The sequence below is a fragment of the Artemia franciscana genome, chromosome 6 (assembly GCF_032884065.1).
Source record: "Artemia franciscana chromosome 6, ASM3288406v1, whole genome shotgun sequence".
NCBI classification, from domain to species: Eukaryota; Metazoa; Arthropoda; class Branchiopoda; order Anostraca; family Artemiidae; genus Artemia; species Artemia franciscana.
Window position 1 is genome coordinate 33,115,801 of NC_088868.1, and position 27,870 is coordinate 33,143,670.

The following is a 27,870-nucleotide window of genomic DNA, read 5'->3' on the forward strand; positions in this document are numbered from 1 at the left end:
GACAAAACTTAAGATTTAGTGTAAAGAGCGAGATATTAACGAGGGGACAAACCCCCTCATATACATAATAAAAATATAAGAACATAGAAGTTTGTCACGTAAGTTAATTCTTAAGTTACCTATATTTTTTACTAATGAAAACGTTGGTTAAAAATTAAAAGTTCTAGTTGCCTTTTTAAGTAGCCGAAAAATTGGAGGGCAACTAGGCTTCCTTCCCCACCCCTTATTTCTCAAAATCGTCTGATCAAAACTAAGAGAAAGCCATTTAGCCAAAAAAAAAAAAAATATGCAAATTTCATTTTAATAATTTATGTGCGGAAAGCCCAAATCAAACATGCATTAATTCAAAAACGTTCAGAAATTAAATAAAAAGAACTAGTTTTTTTTAACTGAAAGTAAGGAGCAACATTAAAACTTAAAACGAACAGAAATTACTCCGTGTATGAAAGGGACCGTTCCCTTCTCAACGCCCCGCTCTTAACGCTAAAGTTTCTTATTAAACAGTTCGTGGTAACGAACTACTGTAGTAAGGAGCGACCCGGCTCAATAGTAACCGAAACTCTAAAAAATAGGATTTCGATTTCAATAGCTACTTCAAAAGAATTGCATTTTTACGTTGATTCTAAATACATAAGTTTCATCAAGTTTAGATTTACCCATCAAAAGGTACGAGCCTGGGAAAATTTGTCTTATGTTAGAAAATAGGGGAAAACACCCCCTAAAAGTCAAATAATCTTAACAAAAATCACTCAATCAGATTCAGCGTATCAGAGAACCCTACTGTAAAAGTTCCAAGCTCCTATCTACAAAAAAAAACAGAATTTTGTATTTTTTCCCAGGTGCGTATTTGTTTTTTTTTTTTTTTCGTTTTTTGGTGTTTTTTCCTCAGGGGTGATCGTACCAACCCAGTGGTCATAGAATGTCGTGAGAGAGCTCATAATAACGAAAATAAAAATTTCTAGTGCTCTTTTTAAGTGACCAAAAAACTGGAGGGCACCTAGGCCCCCTCCCACGCTCATTTTTTCCCAAAGTCAACGGATCAAAATTTTGACATAGCCATTTTGTTCAGCATAGGCGGAAAGCCTAATAATTATGTCTTTCGGGATGACTTAATCTCCCATAGTCCCCGTGGGAGGGGCTGCATGTTACAAACTTTGACCATTGTTTACATATAGTAAAGGTTATTGGGAAGTGTACATATGTTTTCAGGGGGACTTTTTAGCGTTGAGGAGGGGTTTGGGTGGGTCGTGGGGAGGGGGTTACGTGTGAGGATCTTTCCATGGAGGAATTTTTCATCAGGGAAGATAATTTCCATGAAGGGCCGCAGGATTTTCTAGCATTATTTAAAAAAAAAGAATGAGAAAATAAATAAAAAAGAGTTTTTCAGCTGGAAGTAAGGAGCAGCATTAAAACCTAAAACGAGTAGAAATTATTACGTATATAAGGGGGTTCGTCTCTTCCACAATACCTCGCCCTTCATGCTAAAGTATTTTTAGTAATTTCAACCATTTATTCAACGGCCTTTGTGATCCAGGGGTCATTCTTACAGAATTGGGACAAAATTCAAGCTTTAGTGCAAAGAGCGAGGCATTGACGAGGGGGCAAATACCCTCATATACGTAATAAAAATACAAATATATAAGTTCTATACGTAAGTTCATTCGTAAGTTATATATATTAGTGATAAAAACGTTCGTTAAAGAATTAAAGTTCTAGTTGCCTTTTTAAGTAACTAAAAACTGGAGGGCACTAGGCCTCATAATGAATATTTGTTCTTAGCCAGGCACGTACGCAGGAATTTTTTCGGGGACGGCCCAAAACCTTCGAGACAGCAGATATAAAGTAGCAGTTTTTTAAATTTAGTAATGCAAAAAGCACGTATGTCGGACAATGCAGATTAACTTTAATTTTTAGTATTGTAGCGGATGGGGGGAAGAAGACCGAAGCCTCAAAAGTACGTTTTAGGCTCAGGTTATGCTCATAGCGATTTAGAACCAGTGATTAATCTATTATATCACACTGAAAGGGAAATTTTAGGGTTAACAGTGCAATATGGGTGCTGTGAGGGGTGGTTCTTTTATTGCAAAAACGTAGATTTTAATGAAAAATGATAGTTTCCAAAATTGATCCATTGAAAGCTGTACTTTATCCTGAAAAGGGGGGACAAGCACCCTAATATCAAGGATAATTCTATTTGCTGTGGAAAGCTAACTCTCTTTACAAAAAATTAAAATAACAGTAAAATTGCTAATTACTTCGAAGAGGGTAAAAAGTTAGACAGAAAATGGATTAATAATTGGTCAGTGACTTGACGGGATAATTACATGCTGTAAAATCCCCCAAAAAAGGCTTCACACATGTATCTAGATTCTTAATAAATGTCCTATTTTTGCCAGAAATCCCAAGAAACCATGGGGAAACTAAACATTTCACAAAATTTCGGGGAGGGCCCGGGCCCAAAGGCCCCCTTGCGTACGTGCCAGTTCTTAGCGTTACTAGTTACCCCCGATCAGTTTATACTCTTAAAAATTGAACCGTAACTATCACTTTGCAATAAAATGAACTTCTTTTAAAGCATATAAAACCACCTCCTCAATAGAAACCTTAAATGTCCTGGCACAATTTACAAACTTATTCCGGTGTCTAGTGGGTTGTGTTACCCTGCAGTTACTATTACCTGATCGAACAAAACGACTCTCAAAATCTATATAGAATGCATGTTTGGAATAGGGGAGTTGAAGGGAGGTTAGTTACCCTCCGATTAGTTTTGCCTCAGCCTGGAAGGACTAGTATTTCTGATTTTTGATTGAACTACTCTCCGAATTTCCCTAGACCCCACTTTCCATATGAAATACCTGTATGGAAATTCATAATAAAAATAATGACTTTTCAACGTCCTCTTTAACAGACCATTAGTTTCAACTTAATACACTTATCCATTCTCGAGATGTTCTAAACATATGTTTTCTGAAATCTAATTTTAAAAAACTTATTCCGCAAAATAAGTTTTTCAAAAAAAGTAAAGAACTCTATTAAACTAACCGAATAATCTACCAAGCATAAAAATACCTCAGATGAGCATGAATAAATAAATGAAACCCAAAATTAACAGAAATCGCAACAAATAACCAGGTCAAACTTAAAACTAGCAGAAATTGATGTTAATAAGGCTCACCACCCCTTTGCCTTGTCAAGGCTCGAACATAAGTTGCATTTTACAAAAAAATTCAATATTTTCACTTTTATAACTTTAATGGTTAAACATTATTAAAATTTTAAGGAATAAAAATCAGCATTTGTATATTGGACTGACAAAAAACTGGCATAGGGGTTGTACGCCCTACTCATAGGAAGATAACATAGCAATTGGGATACGAAGAAACTTGTTTTCAGGATGTTGACTTCGCTCTCCACAGTTCAGAGTGATAAATGTTTAAATTTATTTTATACATTTGAGAGACTGATTCAGGATCAGGGTTTAGGGTTTTGATAGTATTCCTTGTTTTATAAACTGTTTTAAGTGTTAATTTATTTCTAATCATGGTATTAAGAATCACTTTCTTTGGCCTTCTGTATCCAGGTGGCATATTGCCTATCAGCCACAAAAAAGAGATAGAATAAAAAATTTAGAATTTCAGAACTGGAAATTATTCAAGTAAAAAATATGGTCCTGATTCTTGATAAACTAATAGGCTAGCCTAAATTATCAGTCTAAAAATGTTCAAATATAGTAGTATTAAATTTATTTCCCCGGGGGTTGTTTTTAAGTGACCTAGTGTCCTTTTTAAGTGATCAAAAATTTTGGAGGACAACTAGGGCCCTTCCCTCGCTCATTTTTTTCCCAAGTCACCTGATGAAAATTTTGAGATATTCATTTTGTTCAACATAGTCGTAAAATCTATTAAGTATGTCTTTGTGGGTGGAAGTCCCCGGGGGAAGGGCCCCAAGCTATGAAATTTACCTATTATTTATATTTAGAATTGGTTATTGGGAAGTATACAGACATTTTCATGTGGGATTTTTTCTGGTGGGGGGGGGGGATCAGGGAAGAGAGTTAGGAGGGAGCACCTTTCCATGGTGGAATTTTTTATGGTAAAAGAGAATGTTCCAAGAAGGGGGTGCCGGGCTTCCCAGGATTATTTAAAAATCCGATTAAAATTTGAATAAAAAACAAGTTTTTCAACTGAAAGTAAGGAGCAACATTAAACCTTAAAACGAACAAAAACTATTACGTATTTTAGGGGGTCCTCCCCTTCGTCATTACCTAGCTATTTTCGATAAAGTTTTTTTTTAGTACTTTCAAAGGAGCTATTTATTCTGATTGAAAGGCCTTTGTCATTCAGGGGTCATTATTAAAGAATTGAACAAAGTTTGAACTTTAGCATAAAATATGAGGCATTGGCGAGGGGGAGAACCCTCTTGTATACGTAAAACATTATATTTGTATTAATTTTTAATGTTGCTCTTTATTTTCAGTTGAAAAACTTTTTTTTTTATTTAACCAAACAGCTCGTGGTAATGAACTGTAGTAAGGAGTAATCCGGCTCAATAGTAAATGAAACTTTAAAAAATGAGAAATTTATACTAACAGATACATCAAAAGAATTGGATTTTTAAGCTGATTTAAAATATATAAGTTTCATCAAATTTAGTGTTACTTATCAAAAGTTACGAGCCTGAGAAAATTTGCCTTATTTTGGAAAATAGGGGTAACAACTCCTAAAAGTCATAGAATCTTAACGAAAATCCCACCATCGCATTCACCATATTAGAAAACGCTGCTGTAGAATTTTCAAGCTCCTATCTATAAAAACTTTTTTATAGTCTATCTTTTTTTTTTGTTTTTTTTTCTTTTCCCCAGAGGTGATCGTATCGACCCAGTGGTCCTAGAATGTAGAAAAGTCAACGGGTCAAAATTGTGAGATAGTCATTTTGTTCAACATAGTCGAAAAACCTAATAACTATGCCTTTGGGGACGACTTACTCGCTCACAGTCCCCGGGGGAGGGGATACAAGTTACAAACTTTGACCAGTGTTTACATACAGTAATGGTTATTGGGAAGTGTACAGACGTTTTCAGGGGAATTTTTCTTTTGGAAGGGAGGGGGTTGAGGGGAGTGGGTTAAATGGGAGGATCTTCACATGGAGGAATTTGCCATGGGAGGAGATAATTTCCATGAAGGGGGCACAGGGTTTTCTAATATTATTTAAAACATAAAACAATGAAAAGATAAATATGAAAAAAAGTTCAATACCTGCTCTTTACGCTTAAGTATTTTTAGTAATTGCAACTATTTCTTCTACGGCCTTTGTGATTCAGGGGTCATTCTGAATTGGGACATAATTTAAGCTTTAATGTAAAGAGCAAGGTATTAAAGAGGGTGCAAACCCCCTCATATACGTAACAAAAATATAGGATTATAGAAGTTCGTTACGAAAGTTAATTTGGAAGTTACGTATATTTTTTATTAATAAAAACGTTCATAAGAAATTAAAATTTCTAGCTGCCTTTTTAACTAGCCAAAAGATTGAAGGGCAACAAAGCCTCCTCCCCCATACCTTTTTTCTCAAAATCGTACGATCAAACCTAAGAAAAAGCCATTTAGCTAAAAAAAAAAAATGCAAATTGTATCATAAGTATTCATGTGCGAAGAGCCAAAATCAAAATATGCATTAATTCAAAAACGTTCAGAAATTAAATAAAAAAACAAGTTTTTTTTTAAACTGAAAGTAAGGAGCGACATTAAAACTTAAAACAAACAGAAATAACTCCGTATATGAAAGGGGCTGTTCCTCCTCCACAGCGCCCAGCTCTGTGCGCTAAAGTTTTTCACTGTTTTAAAAAGTAAATTTGAGAGAAATAGTCAAACTTTAGCGCAAAGAGCGGGGCGTTGAGTAGGGAACAGTCCCTTTCATATACGGAGTAATTTATGTTCGTTTTAAGTTTTAATATTGCTCCTTACTTTCAGTTAAAAAAAAATGTTTTTTTTTATTTAATAGCATAGAGAGAGACAACAAGATTCCTCCAAATTAAGGAATATTCCTTTGGCAAGAGGGCATGAACTTAAACCAGGAATTAATTAAATAGCATAAGATGAAATAAACCATTTCTTGTAAGATTTTATGTTTTTTTACAATCAGGGTTGCCACCTCTAGTGATTTATCACTATTTCTATTGATTTTTTGTCGCCTAGTAATTTGTTTCTAGCTGGTAATTTATATCAACTTTTGTTCCAAAACTAGAGATTCTTCCTAAATCTAGTGATTTTTCACGATGTAGCGTTTAGATTCATTTTTCACTCCAATAAATCATACAGGAAGCTAATTATTAAAAAAAAAGCAAAATAGTGATTAACTACTGTACATAATATTTTCTGATTAGCATTTATGCAAATATACCACCTTTGAAACTTTCGGTTTATCACCACAAGTCGATATCAGATCTATACCCCAGAGCGTTATCATCAAGATAACAGGCGAAGCTAGATAATCAGAAAATTGTAAAAATACTTCTTATTTCACAACATTTGCTCAGGTCAAAATTTTGTTTTCGTATTTACAGTTTGTTTTTTCTCTCTGTAATCTATAAGTTCATAAGTTTATTAATCCGTATTTACAAACAACTAAATAAACTAAGCAACAATTTCGCACTGGAGAAAACCGATGAGGATCTGCGGTTGCGCGATTGTCCACAAAACTATTTACCTATCAACCCTACTATTTACTTGAACCTCAACAATTAAATTAGAACTATTATAGATAAATCAAAAATAAATAAACTATAACCTATTTATATAAAAAATAGATAAATGAATAAATAACTGAATTAAAAAATAACAGATAAATGAAAATATAAAAGAAAAATAATAATAACGAATCCAGTCATTCAAGACACAGCTCCCCCACCCCACCTTGCCAACCCTATTTTAGCCCCAACCCACCCTTACTTTTCTAGCCAAACCTTACCTCTTCAGCTCTTTACCCTTACCCAACCTTCCAACTGTAATAAAATTCAAAACTCCCCCAAAAATAATCTTTAAATTCTTTTTAAACCGAGGTACGTGATCTCTCACACAAATGCTCAGTGGTAGCTCATTCCATACAGATGGACCAAGGTGTTTCATTGAAAATGAAGACCTGGTACCATGACGCAAATCAACAACTATATTATCCCTTTGCCTAGTTCCATAATTATGTAAATATGCAGGTCACTATTAATTTGGTAAAAGCTTTTTCAAAAATCAGGGTTTAAACCATTCTTACTCTGAAACACAAATACTGCAGTTTGGTAATCTATTATCTGACCTACATTAAGGAGATTCAGGGACCTAAAACAAGCATAGGTGTCATGTACGTCCTGGACCTACCTACCCATTGTTCTAACAGCTTCATTTTGTAGAACTTCTCTTCTATATAGAACACTCTTCTATAGTTGCATAAGAAGTGCGGTTTCCTCCTTCCATAGGAGGAAACCGTAGGGGATATATGAATAAACCAATGAATAATATATAGTTAGAAGTATTCTATGAGGGACAAAGAGCTGCAGACGTCAAAGTCTGTCTACCCCACGGGCAATTTTTGACGAAATTATGTCACACTGATGATTCCATACCAGATGGCAATCAAGATAAAAACCAAGGTAGGAGGAGATAATCGACTTGCTGAGCTGGTTTACCACATAAAGTTAACTGACTAGACCATCCAGCGTCTACAAAACGTCACTAAAATGTCTTGTGAACATGTACAAACAATATACTCAACTAGACCTACGTTGCCTGAGGAACGTGAAGTGTTGTCTGGCGGCAACCTTTGTCCGGCTTCGCCGAATAAAGTGTTCCCTTGAAACTTTCAAACTAGTTTATCTCATGAAGGAATTTCTGTACCAAAAAACGGATGACATATACTTTGATCAGCTCATCAAGAGCTATCGATTGCCGTCGAAAAAAAATTCTATCTGTCTTAGTTCAAAAGTTGATTTTTTTTTTGCCGTACGCCAACTTTTTAACGTCACCACTTAGAAAGGAGCAAAGGATAAGCTCCAATTTCTTTAGCAATGACAGAACTTTTAAAGCTTAAGAGGTACATCTGATAAAATTTCTTTGCCTCAATCCTAAGTCCAAAAAACAAATGATAAACCCAGCCGAAATCACGGCAGCACTTTCGGACCCGTGGGAAAATGCCGCTTTTTTGCTTCTGTAAATTTTTCTATTTATCACTCAAAGAAGATATATTGGCTGTAGGGCCGGGTAACTGCCGCATATATTTAACAATTATAGATTTTAGTCATTTTCAATTTGAAAGTGCTGCCTGCCTGCTTGCCTGCTAGATCGGAGCTTTCCACTCGAAAGCAGTAACAAAGTTTGATGAAACGAAAGCTTGGCTGCACAACTTCAGATGCTCCTCTCTGACATAGGCTATATAACTCCACTTCACCTCGCACACCATAGTCTCTGGCTCGTGGACAAGCAAAAACCATCCTTTTTGGGCCCAGGCAACAGTTCTGCGGAGCTTTCCAAAATGTAATGCCATAGTCATCAATCCGGCCTAAGGTCCACACTTTCCGTAAAAACTGCACAAGTTAGACCTTTACCAGTTTCCAGGAATAAGCAGAGATCGGCGGCATAGGAAAAAAACGGGACAAAACCAAAGTGTTGCTCTTGCTACACAATGAGGTTGCAAGACCTTGCAAATATCTATAAATATAGTTAAAGGTCTTTCACCTCTGTCTATACCACTGTTAATTGATTCCTGAAGATAATTTCTAAAATCACACTGGCCTCACCTAACATAAAGAAAACGATCAAAAATAAGGTTTTTAAAGGGTGTCCCTTTTATTTGACCAAAAAGATCGGACGGATACTAGCCCCCTCCCATGACCGTTTTTTCCCACTATTCAAATGTCTATAAAATGTCTATGGGTTCGCTAACATAAACATTTGAATTACGTTCATTTTTCATGTTTTCACTTAGGTCACTACGCGTCAAAGGGCGCGTAGTGCCCTTTAGCATTTGTAAAGGGACATGCCTGTAGCATTTGTGAAGGGACACACATGCACGGAAAGGTGTAGCATAAATGGCAGACAGTAACAACGGCAATCAAACGGATAAAATTAACCCTTGACTGGGCTGCCCACTTAATTCAACAATCTGTCTTGGCTTTTTTCTACAATTGGCCATCACCTCCACTTTTCCCACAACTATTCCCTCTTTTGTTAAAATACAAAAATACAAAAAGATCGGACGGATACTAGTCCCCTCCCATAACCGTTTTTTCCCACAAAATTTTTTAGTCGAAATTTTGAGATAGCCATTTTGTTGATCATAGTTGAAAGGTAAAAAATTATACCTTTAGATTTAACATGACCCACAGCCTCTGAGGATAGGTCAGGAAATAAAAGTATGCTAAGGATAATAAGGATAAGGTATAATCTATGAAAGCCAACTTCTTAGCCTCAAAGACAAATAACGGGCGAAACAAAGCGTTAAACTCTTATAACTTGGGCTATATATTTGCAAACAAGGAGGGTGGGGGTAAGGTTAGGCTAGGTCACTTTACCCCAACCCTCATCAAATATGCAAATATATAGCCCAAATTATATTATTATATAACTTAAAGTTTTATATTTTCATCATATTTTGGCATATATAATTAGGATTAATATAACTTTACTTCTTGGGTGGAAACATTTTCTCCATGAAAATATAAAAAAGCCATTTTCAAAATTGTCACAGGTGTCCTAATAATTATATTAGCCCAACTAGAGTAGAAAGAAAATAATTTCTGTATTTTCTTGGGAAAAAGCTTGAGTTTTGGAACGACAAGGAAAAAATATTAAAAACAGAAAGCAAACATTTCGATTAGATCACTAGTTACTGATTTTTTGTGATCGGGGTATAAGCCAAAGGTACCAATTCAGGAAGAAACGGGTAAGAAGCAAGGATTTTTATTTCTTCTAGGGGGGTGAGTTTACCCCCTCCTTATAGGTCAACCTTCATAGAACATGGTAAAGAACAAAACAATTAATAATTACAATGATAAAGGATATTATAACTCTAGTGATTTCCAGCAATTTATAGTCTATAATCTAGTGATTTATCTGCTGATTTAGAGCTTTTTTTCAAGAAGCTCCTGATGTTTTTTCAAAGGGTGGATGCCCTGTTTACGAGGCTTTAAAGAACAACTTGCAAATTTCTAAGCCTGCAATTTCAAAGAAACATTTTGTATCCTAGATATTTTGCTATTTTGTATAATTTTTTGTTTATTCTAAAATAATGGTTTAGTCGAGGGCGAATCTGTCATATATGATTAAACATAAAAACCCAAAAGTTGAATTAAAAGAATAGCTAGTAATAATGGATGCTATAAAACTTGCAAGTCTCGTATTAACAGCGGACTTCAAGTAACCTGGCACACGGAGTTCTAGGATATAACAGTCAAACAGTTCTTGGTATACAACTGTAAGTAAGGAGCGACCCAGCCCAATAGTAACCAAAACTCTAAAAAAAAGGGAATTTTGATAGTGATATCTGCAAAATTGTGAAAATTTGTATTTTTGTCCAACGAAAGATTACGGATGCAAGTTTATTTGTCTATTTTTCTTTCCCCAGGGGTGATCGTATTTGCCCAGTGGTCCTAAAATGTCAAGAGAGGGCTCGTTCGAACGGAAATTACAGGCTCTAGAGCCTTTTTTAAGTGAAAGATTGGAGGGCAACTAGGCCCCCTTCCACGCACATGTTTTCTTCAAAAAAGCTCCTGATGTTTTTTTCAAAGGGTGGCAGCCCTGTTTACGAGGTTTTAAAGAACAACTTGAAAATTTCTAAGCCTGCAATTTCAAAGAAACATTTTGTATCCTAGATATTTTGCTATTTTGTATAATTTTTTTAGTTTATTCTAAAATAATGGTTTAGTCGAGGGCGATTCTGTCATATGTGATTAAACATAAAAACCCAAAAGTTGGATTAAAAGAACAGCTAGTAATAATGGATGCTATAAAACTTGCAAGTCTCGTATTAACAGCGGACTTCAAGTAACCTGACACATGGAGTCCTAGGATATAACAGTCAAACAGTTCTTGGTATACAACTGTAAGTAAGGAGCGACCCAGCCCAATAGTAACCAAAACTATAAAAAAAGGGAATTTTGATAGTGATATCTGCAAAATTGTGAAAATTTGTATTTTTGTCCAACGAAAGATCACGGATGCAAGTTTATTTGTCTATTTTTCTTTCCCCAGGGGTGATCGTATTTGCCCAGTGGTCCTAAAATGTCAAGAGAGGGCTCGTTCGAACGGAAATTACAGGTTCTAGAGCCTTTTTTAAGTGAACAAAAAGATTGGAGGGCAACTAGGCCCCCCTTCCACGCACATGTTTTCCCCAAAGTGACCGGATCGAAATTTAGAGATAGCCATTTTGTTCAACATGGTCAAAAATCTAATAACGATGTCTCTGAGGACAAGTTAATCCCCAACAGTCTCCGGGAGAAGGGCTCTAAGTTATGAACTTTGCCTATTGTTAACATATAATATTGGTTATAAGGAAGTTTACAGAGGTTTTCAGGGGGGATTTCTTCTCGCTTTGGGAGGGTGGCTGGGGGAACGGGGTTTGGATAAATCTATCTATGGAGGAATTTTGTTATCGGGGAAGAGAATTTTCCGTGAAGGTTGCACCGGTTTTCCCAGCATTATTTAAAATACGATCGAATATAGAAAAAAAAACAGCAAGCTTTTGTCAACTGAAAGGAAGGAGCAGCATTAAAACTTACAACAAACAGAAACTATTACGTATATGAGGGGGTTCGTACTTTCAAAAACCAGTACTTTCAAAGGTAGTACTCTCAAAACCGCTATTTATTCTAATTAAACGGCCTTTGCTACTCAGGGGTCATTCTCAAAGAATTGGAACAAAATTCTAACTTTAGTATAGAGAGCGAGGTATTGACGAGGGGTTGAACCCCCTCATATGCGTAATAACTTTCTGATCGTTTAACTTTTAATGTTGCTCCTTACTTTAAGCTGAATTTTTTTTTATATAATCACGTACAGGAATAGAATTGAGGAGAGCAGAAAAAGATTTTCAAAAGCGGAATTATTGGCAAAGAATACAAAAGAATCATAAGATCAGAAAAAACAGATAAATTTTAGATTTTCAAAAGTCCTAGGCTCTCTTGTAAAATACAAATCCTCATTTTCAAAGTTTATTAGTGTTTCAGATGTAGCTAATTCAAATACTTTATGATAATTATTTCCTTTTTGTTTTAATATTATGTAAAATAAAATCAATGATCTATTAAGTACGATACCTAATTTGCATGATTAATATCAAGAATGTGTTTATAAGTAAGTCAAGAAGGAACTAAGTAGTCAGTCAGTATATAGAGAACCAAGTGATAACTCGACGAAAGAATATTCTCAAAATATGTTCATTAGCTTAATCAAAGGACTTTTTGGTCTAGACATTGAAGAAGGCCAAACTGATATGTCAAAGGACACAGTTGAAAACAATATTCATATAGCACATACTGAACATAGTGAAAACGTGACACGGAATTCCTTTCAAAATATTTATACGAGTTTACTTACAGGACTTTTTAGTTTGGATATTAGGAAAAGTGATTAAGATCCTAACGAAAACAAAAAACAAGCGGGCCCTTTGACGCGTAGTGACCTAAGTGAAAACATGAAAAATGAACGTAATTCAAATGTTTATGTTAGCGAACCCATAGACATTTTATATAAGTCTTCCTATAGGCATTGGAAGGCTATGCAGCTATACGAGTGGCATGTTTAACATATTGCAACCTCAGCATTTATACTGAAGAGGGTTCGACGATTATTAAAAATTTTTAAACTATACCAGACGAAGTTTGCAACTGATTTTTTACATTTTAAACAGATTTTTGTTCAAAGACGATTTTATTAGAAATAAAGTTTAATAATAAAAACTTGAATATTTTTTTAGTTAATAACGGCTAGCATATTCGTTTAATTGAATCAGAGCCATATTCTTATTTCGATAGTTTCCAGTTCTAAAATTCCAGTTTTTTTCATTCGTTTATTTTGCTGCTAATTCGTATTATCCAGCAGCTAGTTTTTTTTTTAATTTTTATCTAAATTTTATCAACATTATCCATATCAAATTTTTAAATATTCTATCTTATCAATTATATTACAGTGGTAAAATACTTTTGGGCACCTAAATAGGGTGACAGCATTTTAATTTCCATTCAAATAAGAGTCTTCTCAATATTCTCTACGATTATTGGTTCGATAGCATGACTCCTGGGAATTTTTTCAAAAAATAATTCTCATCTATGAGTCTTTTGTTCCCCCTCCTCGATTCAAAATTTAGAAATATTTCCAATCCAATATTTCTTCAAACTCTTAGCAGGGTCCCTAAATCTGTGAACATTTTCTCTTTACATATATTTACATTTATTTTCTATTTACATATACTTTCTATTTACATATATTTGAATATTTTTTCTTTACATAAAGTATAACGTTGTTGCTTACTTTCAGTTAAAAGACTTGATTTTTTCAATTTAATTAGAGAGAGAGAGAGAGAGAGAAACCCTCTTGCCGAGGAATATTAATCAATTTGGAAAAATCGTGTTGTTTTTCCGGATGATATAAAATAGAAAAAAACAAGTTTTTTCTAATGAAAGTAAAGAGCAACATTAAAATTAATAACAATCAGGCATTAATCACCTCTGAAAGAAGGGTCCACGGTAGCAGCCCAACTGGAACACCAAGGATGAAATGGCAATGCAACTTCAGATATGATATTCTATCCCTTTCAAACAGTTCGCGGTAACGAACTGTAGTAAGGAGCGACCCGGCTCAATAGTAACCAAAACTCTAAAAAACGGAATTTTCATACAAATAGTTACATCAAAAGGATCGCATTTTAACGCTGATTTTCAATATATAAGTTTTATCAAGTTTAGTCCTACCCATCAAAAATTACGAGCCTTAAAAAATGTGCCCTATTTTAGAAAATAGGCGGAAACACCCCTTAAAAGTCATAGAATCTTAACGAAAATCACACCATCAGATTCAGCGTATCAGAGAACCCTACTATCTAAGTTCCAAGCTCCTATCTACAAAAATATGGAATTTTGTATTTTTTGCCAGAAGACAAATCACGGATGCGCGTTTATTTTATTTTTTTTTTCAATTTTATTTTTTCCCAGGGGTGATCTTATCGAGCCAGTGGTCCTAGAATTTCGCGATAGGAATCATTCGAACGGAAATAAAAGTTCTAGTGCCCTTTTTAAGTGATCAAAAAAAATTGGTGGGCACCTAGGCCCTCTCCCACGCTCATATTTTCCCCAAAGTCGTCGGATTAAAATTCTGAGATAGCCATTTTATTTAGCATAGTCGAAAAACCTAATAACTATGTCTTTGAGGACGAATCACTCCTCCACGGTCCCCGTGGGAGGGGCTGCAAGTTGCAAACTTTGCCCAGTGTTTGCATATAGTAATGGTTAATGGGAAGTGTACAGACATTTTCAGGGGGATTTTTTGATTGGGAGGAGGGGTTGGTAAGAAAGAGGAGTTGGGATTTTATGTGGGAGAAACTTTCCATGGAGGAATTTGTCATGGGGAAGAAGATTTCCATGAAGGGGGTACAGCATCTTCTAGCATTATTTAACAAAACAAGGAAAAATATATATGAAAAAGTTTTTTCAACTGAAAGTAAGGAGTAGCATTAAAACTTAAAACGAACAAAAAATATTACGCATATAAGGGGTTCACCTCCTCCTAATACCTCACTCTTTACGCTAAAGATTTTTTAATAATTTTAACTATTTATTCTACGGCCTTTGTGATTCTGGGAAAAAATTTAAGCACTAGTCTAAAGAGCGAGGTATTGACGAGTGGGCGAACCCTGTCATATACGTAATAAAAACATACGAATCTAGAAGTTTGTTACGTAAACTAGTTCGTAAGTTACGTATATGTTTTACTAATGAAAAAGTTCTTAAAAAATTAAAAGTTCTAGTTGCCTTTTTAAGTACCCCAAAAATTGAAGGCCAGCTGGGCCTCCTCCCCCTCCTTTTTTCTCAAAATCATTAGATGAAAACTATGGGAAAGCCATTTAGCCAAATAAACAAATATGCAAATTTGGCTTCAATTATTCATCTGCGGAGAGCCGAAATCAAAACATGGATTAACTAAATAACGTTCAGAAATTAAAGAAAAAATTATTAACTTTTTTTTAACTGAAAGTGAGGAACGACATTAAAACGAGCAGAAATTACCCCGTATATGAAAGGGGATGTTCCCTCTTCAACGCCCTGCTCTTTACGCTAAAGTTTTCGCTGTTTTAAAATGTAGAGTTGAGAAAAATAGTCAAACTTTAGCGTAAAAAGCGGGGCGTTGAGGAGGAAAAGCCCCTTTCATACAAGGAGTAATTTCTGTTCGTTGTAAGTTTTAATTTATTTTTTTGAATTCCATAATTCCAAAACCCAGAACCAATTCCAAAACTTACCCAATTTCAGCCCAACTCCAGAACCAATTCCAACCCAAAACCCAGAATTCCAAAACCAAATTGAATTCCCATATTTTAGCAACGAGATTCCATTTCGGGTTATCTCCCGAAAGATCCCTAAATTTTGAAGATTTATTCGAGAATTTTAAGAGTAAACAGTAGAAGCTCAGCATCCTGGTTACAAAAGGAACTCTTCTGGAATATGTTAGGAACAGCTAAGGTATTTGAATTGAAACCTTCAGTGACAGCTGGGGAAAATGACCTGACCTAGACCCAATCAAACGACAATATTAGTTTCCATGTTGTGAAAAGGAAGTATCTGTAATACCCCAGCTACGGTTGAAATTATATGTTCACGGATTTAGGGACCCTGCTTAGACTTTGAAAAAATATTGGACTGGAAATATTTTTAAATATTGAATTGAGGAAGAGGAACAAAAGTATCACAGAAGAGAATAAATTTTTTGAAAAAATTCCCAGAAGTCATGCTATCGAACCAATAATCGTAGAGAATATCGAGGAAACTTTCATTTGAACGGAAATTAAAGTGCTGTCACCCTATTTAGGTACCCAAGAGTATTGTAAAACAGCAATAAAATTAATATGATAAAATATTGTAAAATTTGATAAGAATAGTGTTAATAAAATTTAGATAAAAATTATAAACGAAAAATTTGCTTCTGGATAATAGGAATTAGCAGAAAAAAATAGAATGAACAAAACTGGAATTTCAGAACTGGAAGCTATTGAAATAAAATAAATGGCTCAGATTCAAATTAAACGAATATGCTAGCTTTCATTAAATAAAAAAAGTATCAAATTTATTAGTATTAAACTTTATTTCTAATAAAATTATCTTTGAGCAAAAATCTGTATAAAAATGTAAAAAATCAGTTGCAAACTTCGTCTTGTGTAGTTTAAAAACTCTTAATAATCGTCGAACCCTCTTCAGTATAAATGCTGAGGTTGCAATATGTTAAACATGCCACTCGAATAGCTGCATAGCCTTCCAATGCCTATAGGAAGACTTATATAAAATGTCTATGGGTTCGCTAACATAAACATTTGAATTACGTTCTTTTTTCATGTTTTCACTTAGCTCACTACGCGTCAAAGGGCCCGCTTGTTTTTTGTTTTCGTTAGGATCTTTCAGCACGGCTGAATCACTTTTCCTAATATCCAAACTAAAAAGGCCTGTAAGTAAACTCGTATAAATATTTCGAAAGGAATTCCGTGTCACGTTTTCACTATGTTCAGTATGTGCTATATGAATATTGTTTTCAACTGTGTCCTTTGACATATCAGTTTGGCCTTCTTCAATGTCTAGACCAAAAAGTCCTTTGATTAAACTAATGAACATATTTTGAGAATATTCTTTTGTCGAGTTATCACTTGGTTTTCTATATACTGACTAACTACTTAGTTCCTTCTAAACTTATATATAAACCTATCCTTGCTATTCATTATGCAAATTGGATATGTTGCTTAATTGATTATTAATCTGATTTGACACAATATTAACACAAAAAGGAAATAATTAAACAGTAAAGGATATGAATTAGCTAGATTTGAAACACTGATAAACATTGAAAATGATGATTGATATTTTACACGGGAGCCTAGGACACTTGAAAATCTAAAATTTATCTGCTTTTTCTGATCCTATTATTCTTTTATATTCTTTGCAAATAATTCAGTTTTTGAAAATCTTTTTCTGCTCTCCTCAATTCTATTCCTGTATGTGATTAAATACAAAAATAATTAATTTGCAACTGAAAGTAAGGAACACAATTAAAACTTAAACGAACAGAAAATTATTACGCATATGAGGGGGTTCACCCCTCGTCAATGCCTCGCTCTTTACCCTAAAGTTCGAATTTTGTTTCAATTCTTTAAGAATAACCCCTGAGTCGCAAAGGCTATTTAATTAGAATAAATAGCTCTTTTGAAAGAACTACCTTTGAAAGTACTGTCTTTTGAAAGTACGAGCCCCTCATATATGTAATTTTTACTGTTTGTTGTAAGTTTTAATGTTGCTCATTCCTTTCAGTTGAAAAAACTCATGTTTTATGTATCTAATATCTGATCGTTTTTATAAAATGCTGGAAAAACCGGCGCCCCCTTCACGGAAAATTTTCTTGCCTGATGGCAAATCCCTCCATGGAAAGATTCGCCCACGTAACCCCGTCCCCTAACCAGAAAAAATCCCCCTGAAAATGTCTGTTAACTTCCTAATAATCAATATTATATGTAATTAATGGGCAAAGTTAATAACTTAAGGCCCCTCTTCCAGACACTGGTGGGGATTAATTCGTCCTCATAGATATAGTTGTTAGATTTTTCGACAATGTTGAACAAAATGGCTATCTATAATTTTCGATCCGGTGACTTTGAGGAAAAGATGTCCATGGAGGGGGTCTAGTTGCCCTCCGATTTCATCGTTCACTTAAAAAAGGCCCTAGAACTTTTAATTTCCGTTCGAACGAGCTCTGCCGCGACAATTTAGGACCCCTGGTAAATACGATCACCCCTGGGGAAAGAAAAACGAAACAAATAAACTTGCATCCGTCATTTTTCGTCTGACAAAAAACACAAAATTTCACATTTTTGCAGCTATTAGTATAAAAAATTCCATTTTTTAGAGTTGTGGTTACTATTCGGCCGGGTCGCTCCATACTTACAGTTCATTACCACGAATTGTTTGACTGTTATATCCTAGGACTCCATGTGTCAGGTTACTTGAAGTCCACTGTTAATACGAGACTTGCAAGTTTTATAGCATCCATTATTACTAGCTGTTCTTTTAATTCAACTTTTGGTTTTTTATGTTTAATCATATATGACAGAATCGCCCTCGACTAGACAATTAATTTAGAATAAACAAAAAACTTTATACAAAATAGCAAAATATCTAGGATACAAAATGTTTCTTTTAAATTGCAGGCTTAAAAGTTTTCAAGTTGTTTTTTAAAGCATCGCAAACAGGGTTGCCACCTGGTGAAAGAACATCACGAGCTTCTTTAAAAAAATGTCTAAATCAGCACATAAATCACTAGATTAAAGACTATAAATTGCTGGAAATCACTAGAATTATACCTTTTTTCATTGTAATTATTAATTGTTTTGTTCTTTACCATGTTCTATGAAGGTCAACCTATAAGGAGGGGGTAAACCTACCCTCTTAGAAGAATAGAACAAAATTCATAGAACAAAATAGCAAAATATATAGTATACAAACATTTTCTTTGAAATTGCAGGCTTAGAAGTTTTCAAGCTGTTTTTTAAAGCATCTTAAACAGGGTTGCCACCCGGTGAAAGAACATCACGAGCTTCTTTAAAAAAATCTCTAAATCAGCACATAAATCACTAGATTATAGACTATAAATCGCTGAAAATCACTAGAATTATAATATCCTTTATCATTGTAATTATTAATTGTTTTGTTCTTTACCATATTCTATTAAGGTCAACCTACAAGGAGGGGGTAAACTTACCCCCCTAGAAGAAAAGAACAAAATCCTTGCTTCTCGCCTGTATTTTCCTGAATTGGTACCTTTGGCTTGTACCCCGATCACTAAAAATTGGCAACTGGTGATCTAATCGAAATGTTTGCTTTCTGTTTTTAATATTATTTTCTTGTCGATCCAAAACTCCAGTTTTTTCCCCAAAAATACAGAAATTATTTTCTTTCTACTCTAGTTGAGCTAGTATAATTATTGGGACACCAGTGACAATTTTGAAAATTGCCTTTTTATATTTTCATGGAAAAAATGTTTGTAATAAGACTCAATAGTAACCAAAACTCAAAAAACGGAATTTCGGTACCAATAGCTACATCAAAAGAATTGTATTTTAGTACTGATTTTAAATATATAAACTTTATCAAGTTTAGTCTTACCCATCAAAAGTTACGAGCCTGAGAAAATTTGCCCTATTTTAAAAAATAGAGGGAAACACCCACTAAAAGTCATAGAATCTTAACGAAAATCACACCATCAGATTCAGCGTATCAGAAAACCCTACTGTACAAGTTTCAAGCTCCTATCTACAAAAATGTGGAATTTTGTATTTTTTGTCAGAAGACAAATCACGGATGCGTGCTTATTTGCACGCATCCGTCTCGGTTTCGCTACTTTAGGCACTTCCAGGTAAACTAGGACGATGAAATTTGGCTAGCATATCAGGGACAGGACCATATTAAATTAGAAATAGTCGTTTTCCCGATTTGACCATCTGGGGAGGGGGGTAGGGGGCCCGTTATTTCGGAAAAAACAGAAAAATCGAAGTATTTTTAACTTACGAACGGTTGATCAGATCTTAACGAAATTTGATATTTGGAAGGATATTGTGTCTCAGAGCTGTTATTTTAAATCCCGACCGGATCTGGTGACATTGGGGGGAGTTGGGAGGGGGAAACCTAAAATATTGGAAAACACTTAGAGTGGAGGGATCGGGATGAAACTTGGAGGGAAAAATAAGCACGAGTCCTAGATACATGATTGACATAACCGGAACAGATCCGCTCTCTTTGGGGTAGTTGGAGGGGGGGGGGTTAATTCTGAAAAATTAGAAAAAATGAGGTATTTTTAACTTACGAACGGGTGATCGGATCTCAATGAAATTTGATAATTAGAAGGATATTGTGTCTCAAAGCTTAGGGGGAAACCTAAAACTTGGAAAACACTTAGAGTGGAGGGATCGGGATGAAACTTGGTGGGAAAAGTAAGTCCTAGATATATGATTGACATAACCGAAACAAATCTGCTCTTTTTGAGTTAGTTGGGGGGGGGGGGTAATTCTGAAAAATTAGAAAAAATGAGGTATTTTTAAATCATGAACGGGTGATCGGATCTCAATGAAATTTGATATTTAGAGGGATATCTTGTCTCAAAGCTCTTATTTTAAATCCCAGCCGGATCTGGGGACATTGGGGGGAGTTTGGGGTGGGGAACCTAAATGCATGGAAAACGCTTAGATTGGAGGGATCGGGATGAAACTTGGTGGGAAAAATAAGCAGAAATCTTCGATACGTGATTTACATAATTGGAACGGATCTGCTCTATTGGGGGGGGGGGGAGTTAATACTGAAAAATGAGAAAAAATGACATATTTTTAACTTACGAAGGAGTGATCGGATCTTCATGAAACTTCATATTTAGAAGGACCTCGTAACTCAGATCTCTTATTTTAAATCTCAACCGGATCCAGCGTAATTGGGGGGGGGGGGCAGTTGGCGGAACCGGAAATCTTAGAAAATACTTAAAGTGGTGAAATCAGGATGGAACTGGATGGGAAGAATAAAAACCTGTCTAAGATACTTGACTGACATAACCGGACCGGATCTTCTCTCTTTGGTGGAGTTGGGGGGGGGGGAGTAATTTTGAAAATTGAGGTATGTGTAACTTACGAAAGGGTGACCAATCTTAATCAAATTTGATATTTAGAAGGATCTTGTGCTTTAAAGCTCTAATTTTAAATTCCGACCAGATCCTGTGACATTGGGGGAGTTGACGGGGGAAACCGGAATTCTTGGAAAACACTTGGAGTTGAGGAATCGGGATGAAGCCTGTTAGATAGAATAAGCAAATTTCCTTGATACGTGATTGACGGAACCGTACTGATTCGCTCTCTTTGGGGGAGTTGGGGGGAGGGGTTCAGTGATTTGGCCAGTTTGGTGCTTCTGGACGTGCTAGGACGATGAAAATTGGTAGGCATGTCAGGGAGCTGCACAAATTGACTTGATAATGTCGTTTTCCCAGATTTGACCATCTGGGGGGCTAAAGGGAGAGGAAAAATTAGAAGAAATTAGGTATTTATAACATACGAGTGGATGATTGGATTTTAAAAAATTTTTATATTTAGAAGTACATCGTGACTCAGAGCTCTTATTTTAAATCCTGACCGGCATTAAGCCTCTTATTTTCCTCATATATCAGTCTATTGATTCATAGAATTTTGTTAGAGCTCATACCATATGATCTCTTGGCTCTTAGCTCTTCTTGCCTCGTCAAAAGTGCCATATGAGCTCTTAGCTCTTGTTTTTTTCTTTTTCCCAGGGGTGATCGGATCGACCCAGTGGTCCTAGAATATTGTGAGAGGGCTCACTCGAACGGAAATGAAAAGTTCTAGTGCCCTTTTAAGTGGCCAAAAAACTTGGAGGGCACCTAGGCCCCCTCCCACGCTCATTTTTTCCCAAAGTCGCCGGATCAAAATTCTGAAATAGCCATTTTATTCAGCATAGTCGAAAAACCTTATGACTATGTCTTTGGGGACAAATCACTCCCCCACAGTCCCCGTGGGAGGGGCTGCAAGTTACAAACTTTGCCCAGTGTTTATATATAGTAATGGTTATTGGGAAGTGTAGAGACGTTTTCAGGGGAATTTTTGGTTGGGAGGAGGGTTTGAGAAGAGGGGGTTATGTGGGGGAAACTTTCCATGGAGGAATTTGTCATGGTTAAGAAGATTTCCATGATGGGGGCGCAGCATTTTCTAGCACTATTTAAAAAAACAATGAAAAAATAAATATGAAAGGTTTTTTCAACTGAAAGTAAGGAGTAGGACTAAAACTTAAAACGAAAAGAAAATATTACCCATATAAGGGGCTCACCTCCTCCTAATACCTCACTCTTTAAGCTAAAGTATTTTTAGCAATTTCAACTATTTATTCTACGGCCTTTGTGATTCAGGGGACAAAATTTAAGGTTTAGTGTAAAGAGCGAGGTATTGATGAGTAGCCGAACCCTCTCATATACGTAGTAAAAACAACCGAATATAGAAGTTTGTTACGTAACCTAATTCGTAAGTTACATATATCTTTTACTAATGAAAACGCTCATAAAAAACTGAAGTTCTAGTTGCCTTTGTAAGTGCCCAAAAAATTGGAGAGTAACTGGGGTTCCTCCCCCCTCCTTTTTTCTCAAAATCTTCGATCAAAACTATGGGAAAGCTATTTAGCCAAATAAATAAATATGCAAATTTCGCTTTAATTATTCATCTGCGGAGAGCCGAAATCAAAACATGGATTAACTAAAACACGTTCAGAAATTAAATAAAAAAACAAGTTTTTTTTAACTGAAAGTAAGGAGCGACATTAAAACTTAAAACGAGCAGAAATTACCTCATATATGAAAGGGGCTGTTCCCTCTTCAACGCCCTGCTTCTTACGCTAAAGCTTTTACTGTATAAAAAGTAGAGTTAAGAGAAAGAGTTAAACTTTAGCGCAAAGAGCGAGGCGTTGAAGAGAGATCAGCCCCTTTCATATACGGAGTAATTTCTGCTCGTTTTATGTTTTAATGTCGCTCCTTATTTTCAGTTAAAAAAAAACTTGTTTTTTTTATTTAATAAAAATAAAGAACCTAGTATACGGAACACACTCAAGAAATAAGTTATGTTACTCCCAATGATATATACCAAAATATGATGAAAATTTAAAGCTTTATTTTATATGATAATATAATTTGGGCTATATATTTGCATATTAAGGGAGGGTGAGGGTAAATTGACCTAGCCTAGCCTTATCCCCACCCTCCAAATGTGCAAATATATAACCCAAGTTATGAGAGTTGAATGCTTTCTCTCGCTCGTTATTTGTCTTTGAGGCTATGAAGTTGACTTTCATAGTTCATACCATATCCTTATTATTCTTAGCATACTTTTATCCCCAGATAAATCCTCAGGGGCTGTGGGTCATGTTAAATCTAAAGGTATAATTTTGTACGTTTCAACTATGCTAAACAAAATGGCTATCTTAAACTTTCAACTGAAAAATTTTGTGGGAAAAAATGGGTATGGGAGGGGGCTAGTATCCGTCCGATCTTTTTGGTCAAATAAAAGGGACACACTATAAACACCTTATTTTTGATAGTTTTCTTTCTTTATGTTTTGTCAGGCCAGTGTGATTTTAGAAATTATCTTCAGGAATCAATTAACAGTGGTATGGACAGGGGTGAAACTCCATCAAAGAATACTTCTAACTATATATTATTCATTCGTTTATCCATATATCCCCTGCGGTTGCCTCCTATGGAGCAGTAACTTCTTATGCAACTATAGAAGAGTACAAGTTCTACAAAATCAAGCTGTTAGAACAATGGGTAGGTATGTTCAGGATGTATATGACACCTAAGCTAGTTTTAGGTCCCTGAATATCCTTAATTTAGGTCAGATAAGAGATTACAAAGCTGCAGTAGATGTGTTTCGGTGTAAGAATGGTATAACCCCTAAAGTTTGTAAGAGCTTTTAACAAATTAATCGTGACCTGCATGATTATGGAACTAGGCAAAGTGATGATATAGTTGTTGACTTGCGTCATGGTATCAGGTCTTTATTTTCAATGCAACACCCTAGTCCATCTGTACGGAATGAGCTACTCCTGAGCGTTTGGGTGTGGGAACACGTACCTCAGTTTAAAAAGAATTTAAAAGATTTTCTGGGGGGGAATTTTTGAATTTTATTACGACTGGTAAGTCGGATAGGGGAGGAAGAGGAGCTGAAGAGGTATGGTTTGGCTTGAAAAGTAAGGATGGGCAGGGGCTAAAGTGGTTGGGATGGTAGGGTGGAGGAGTTGTGTCTTGAAAGACTGGATTTATTATTATCATTTTTTCTTTAATTTTTTTATATCTATTATTTTTGAATAATAGATATTTTTGAATTCAGCTTTTTTAACTGCAAGTAAGGAGCGACATTAAAACTTAAAACGAACAGAAATTATTTTGCTTATGAAAGGGACTGTCCCCTCTCCAACCCCGCTCTTTACGCTAAAGTTTGACTCTTTGTCACAACTCTACTTTTGAAAAAAAAATAAAAAAAAACTTTAGCGTAAAGAGCGAGACGTTGAGGAGGGGACAACACCTTTCATATATGGAATAATTTCTGTTCGTGTTAAGGTTTAATGTTGCTCCTTACTTGCAGTTACAAAAACTTGGTCTTTATTTAATTTCTGAACGCTTTTGAATTAATGCAGGTTTTGATTTTGGCTCACTACACATGGATAAATAAAACGAATATTGTATATTATTTTTTTTTTGCTAAATGGCTTTCTCATTGTTTTGATTGGACGATTTTGATAAGAAAAATAGGGTGGGGAGGAGGCCTATATGCTCTCAAATTTTTTGCTACTTAAAAATGCAACTAGATTTTTAATTTTTTTATGAATGTTTTTGCTAGTAATAAACATACGTACCTTACGAATTAACTTACGTAACGAACTTCTATATTTGTTTATTTTTATTAAGTTTATGAGGGGGTTTTCCCCCTCGTTAATACCTCGCTCTTTACACTAAAGCTTGAATTTTATCCCAAATCTTTAAGAATGACCCCTGAATCACAAAGGTCGTTGAATAAATAGCTGAAATTACTAAAAATACCATAGCGCAAAGAGCAAGGTATTGCGGAGGAGACAAACCCCCTTATATACTTAATACTTTATGTTCATTTTAAGTTTCAATGCCGCTCATTAATTCCAGCTGAATTTTTTTTATTTATTTTCTCATTTCATTTTTAAATAACACTAGAAAATCGTGCGCCCACTTCATGGATATTCTCTTCCCTCATGAGAAATTTCTCCATGGAAAGATCCTCTCACGTAACCCCCTTTTCCCGACCCACTCCCACCCCGGAGGGTGGCTATCTTTAATTGACATAGAAAACTTCGCTCTTTGTTTAATTTCTAAACCTTTTTGAATTAATGCATGCTTGATTTTGACTCACCGCACATGCATAAATAAAATGAAATTTGCATATTATTTTTTTTTCTAAATGACTTTCTCATAGTTTTGATTGGACGATTTTGATAAGAAAAAGAGGTGGGGGAGGAGGCCTAGTTGCCCTCCGATTTTTGGTTACTTAAAAACGCAACTAGATTTTTTTTATTTTTTTTTTATGAACACTTTTGTTAGTAATATACATAAGTAACTTACGAATTAACTTACGTAACGAACTTCTATATTTCTTTATTTTTATTACGTATATGAGGGTGTTTTCCCCTCGTCAATACTTCGCTCTTTACACTAAAACTTGAATTGTATCCCAAATCTTTAAGAATGACCCCTGAATCACAAAGGCCGTAGAATGAATAGTTGAGATTACTAAAAATACTTTAGAGTAAATAGCAAGATAATGTCGAGGAGACGAACTCCCTTATATACTTAATACTTTATGTATCATTTTAAGTTTTAATGCTGCTCATTACTTCCAGTTGAAAATATTTTTTTTACTAATTTTCTCATTTTATTTTTAAATAACACTAGAAAATCCTGCGCCCACTTTATGGATATTCTCTTCCCTCATGAAAAATTCCTCCATGGATAGATCCTCCCAAGTAACCCCCTCTCCCCGACATAATCCTACCCCAACGTGAAAACGTCCCCCTGAAAACGTCTGTATACTTCATAAAAGTGTGTGTGTGTGTGTGTGTTCAAAAAGTGGAAAGATGTGTGTTTGTGTGTGTGTTATAAGTTACCCCTGTGGTCTTCATATACGGTTTTTATAGAAAGGATGGTCGTATGAACATGTTTTGGGAGATGAATTATTATAGTAAGGTAATTTAACAGTTAGAAAAAATTGAATAAATTTGAATATGTGGAATTCGTTGAAAGAACACTCTCTTATGAGACTGCACCAAAATACACCCTGCAACTAAGAAATACAGCTAATTGCTTCTTGTGCTTCTATCTTCTAATACAGCTAATTGCTTCTTGTGCTTCTATATGCTTCTATCTTCTAATACAGCTAATTGCTTCTTGTGCTTCTATATGCTTCTATCTTTTAATACAGCTAATTGCTTCTTGTGCTTCTATATACTTCTATCTTTTAATACAGCTAATTGCTTCTTGTGCTTCTATATGCTTCTATCTTCTAATACAGCTCATTGCTTATTGTGCTTCTATCTTCTAATGAAGCTAATTGCTTCTTGTGCTTCTATATGCTTCTATCTTCTAATACAGATAATTGCTTCTTGTGCTTCTATATGCTTCTATCTTTTAACACAGCTAATTGCTTCTTGTGCTTCTATATGCTTCTATCTTCTAATACAGCTAATTGCTTCTTGTGCTTCTATATGCTTCTATCTTCTAATACAGCTAATTGCTTCTTGTGCTTCTATATGCTTCTATCTTCTAATACAGCTAATTGCTTCTTGTGCTTCTATATGCTTCTATCTTCTAATACAGCTAATTGCTTCTTGTGCTTCTATATGCTTCTATCTTCTAATACAGCTAATTTCTTCTTGTGCTTCTATATGCTTCTATCTTCTAGTACAGCTAATTGCTTCTTGTGCTTCTATATGCTTCTATCTTTTAATACAGCTAATTGCTTCTTGTGCTTCTATATGCTTCTATCTTCTAATACAGCTAATTGCTTCTTGTTCTTCTATATGCTTCTATCTTCTAATACAGCTAATTGCTTATTGTGCTTCTATCTTCTAATGCAGCTAATTGCTTCTTGTACTTCTATATGCTTCTATCTTCTAATACAGATAATTGCTTCTTGTGCTTCTATATGCTTCTATCTTTTAACACAGCTAATTGCTTCTTGTGCTTCTATATGCTTCTATCTTCTAATACAGCTAATTGCTTCTTGTGCTTCTATATGCTTCTATCTTCTAATACAGCTAATTGCTTCTTGTGCTTCTATATGTTTCTATCTTCTAATACAGCTAATTGCTTCTTGTGCTTCCACATGCTTCTATCTTCTAATACAGCTAATTGCTTCTTGTGCTTCTGTATGCTTCTATCTTCTAATACAGCTAATTGCTTCTTGTGCTTCTATCTTCTAATACAGCTAATTGCTTCTTGTGCTTCTATATGCTTCTATCTTCTAATACAGCTAATTGCTTCTTGTGCTTCTATATACTTCTATCTTCTAATACAGCTAATTGCTTCTTGTGCTTCTATATGCTTCTATCTTCTAATACAGCTAATTGCTTATTGTGCTTCCATATGCTTCTATCTTCTAATACAGCTGATTGCTTCTTGTGCTTCTATATGCTTCTATCTTCTAATACAGCTATTTGCTTCTTGGGCTTCTATCTTCTAATACAGCTAATTGCTTCTTGTGCTTCTATATGCTTCTATCTTCTAATACAGCTAATTGCTTCTTGTGCTTCTATATGCTTCTATCTTCTAATACAGCTAATTGCTTCTTGTGCTTCTATCTTCTAATACAGCTAATTGCTTCTTGTGCTTCTATGTGCTTCTATCTTCTAATACGGCTAATTGCTTCTTGTGCTTCTATATGCTTCTATCTTCTAATACAGCTAATTGCTTCTTGTGCTTCTATCTTCTAAAACAGCTAATTGCTTCTTGTGCTTCTATATGCTTCTATCTTCTAATACAGCTAATTGCTTCTTGTGCTTCTATATGCTTCTATCTTCTAATACAG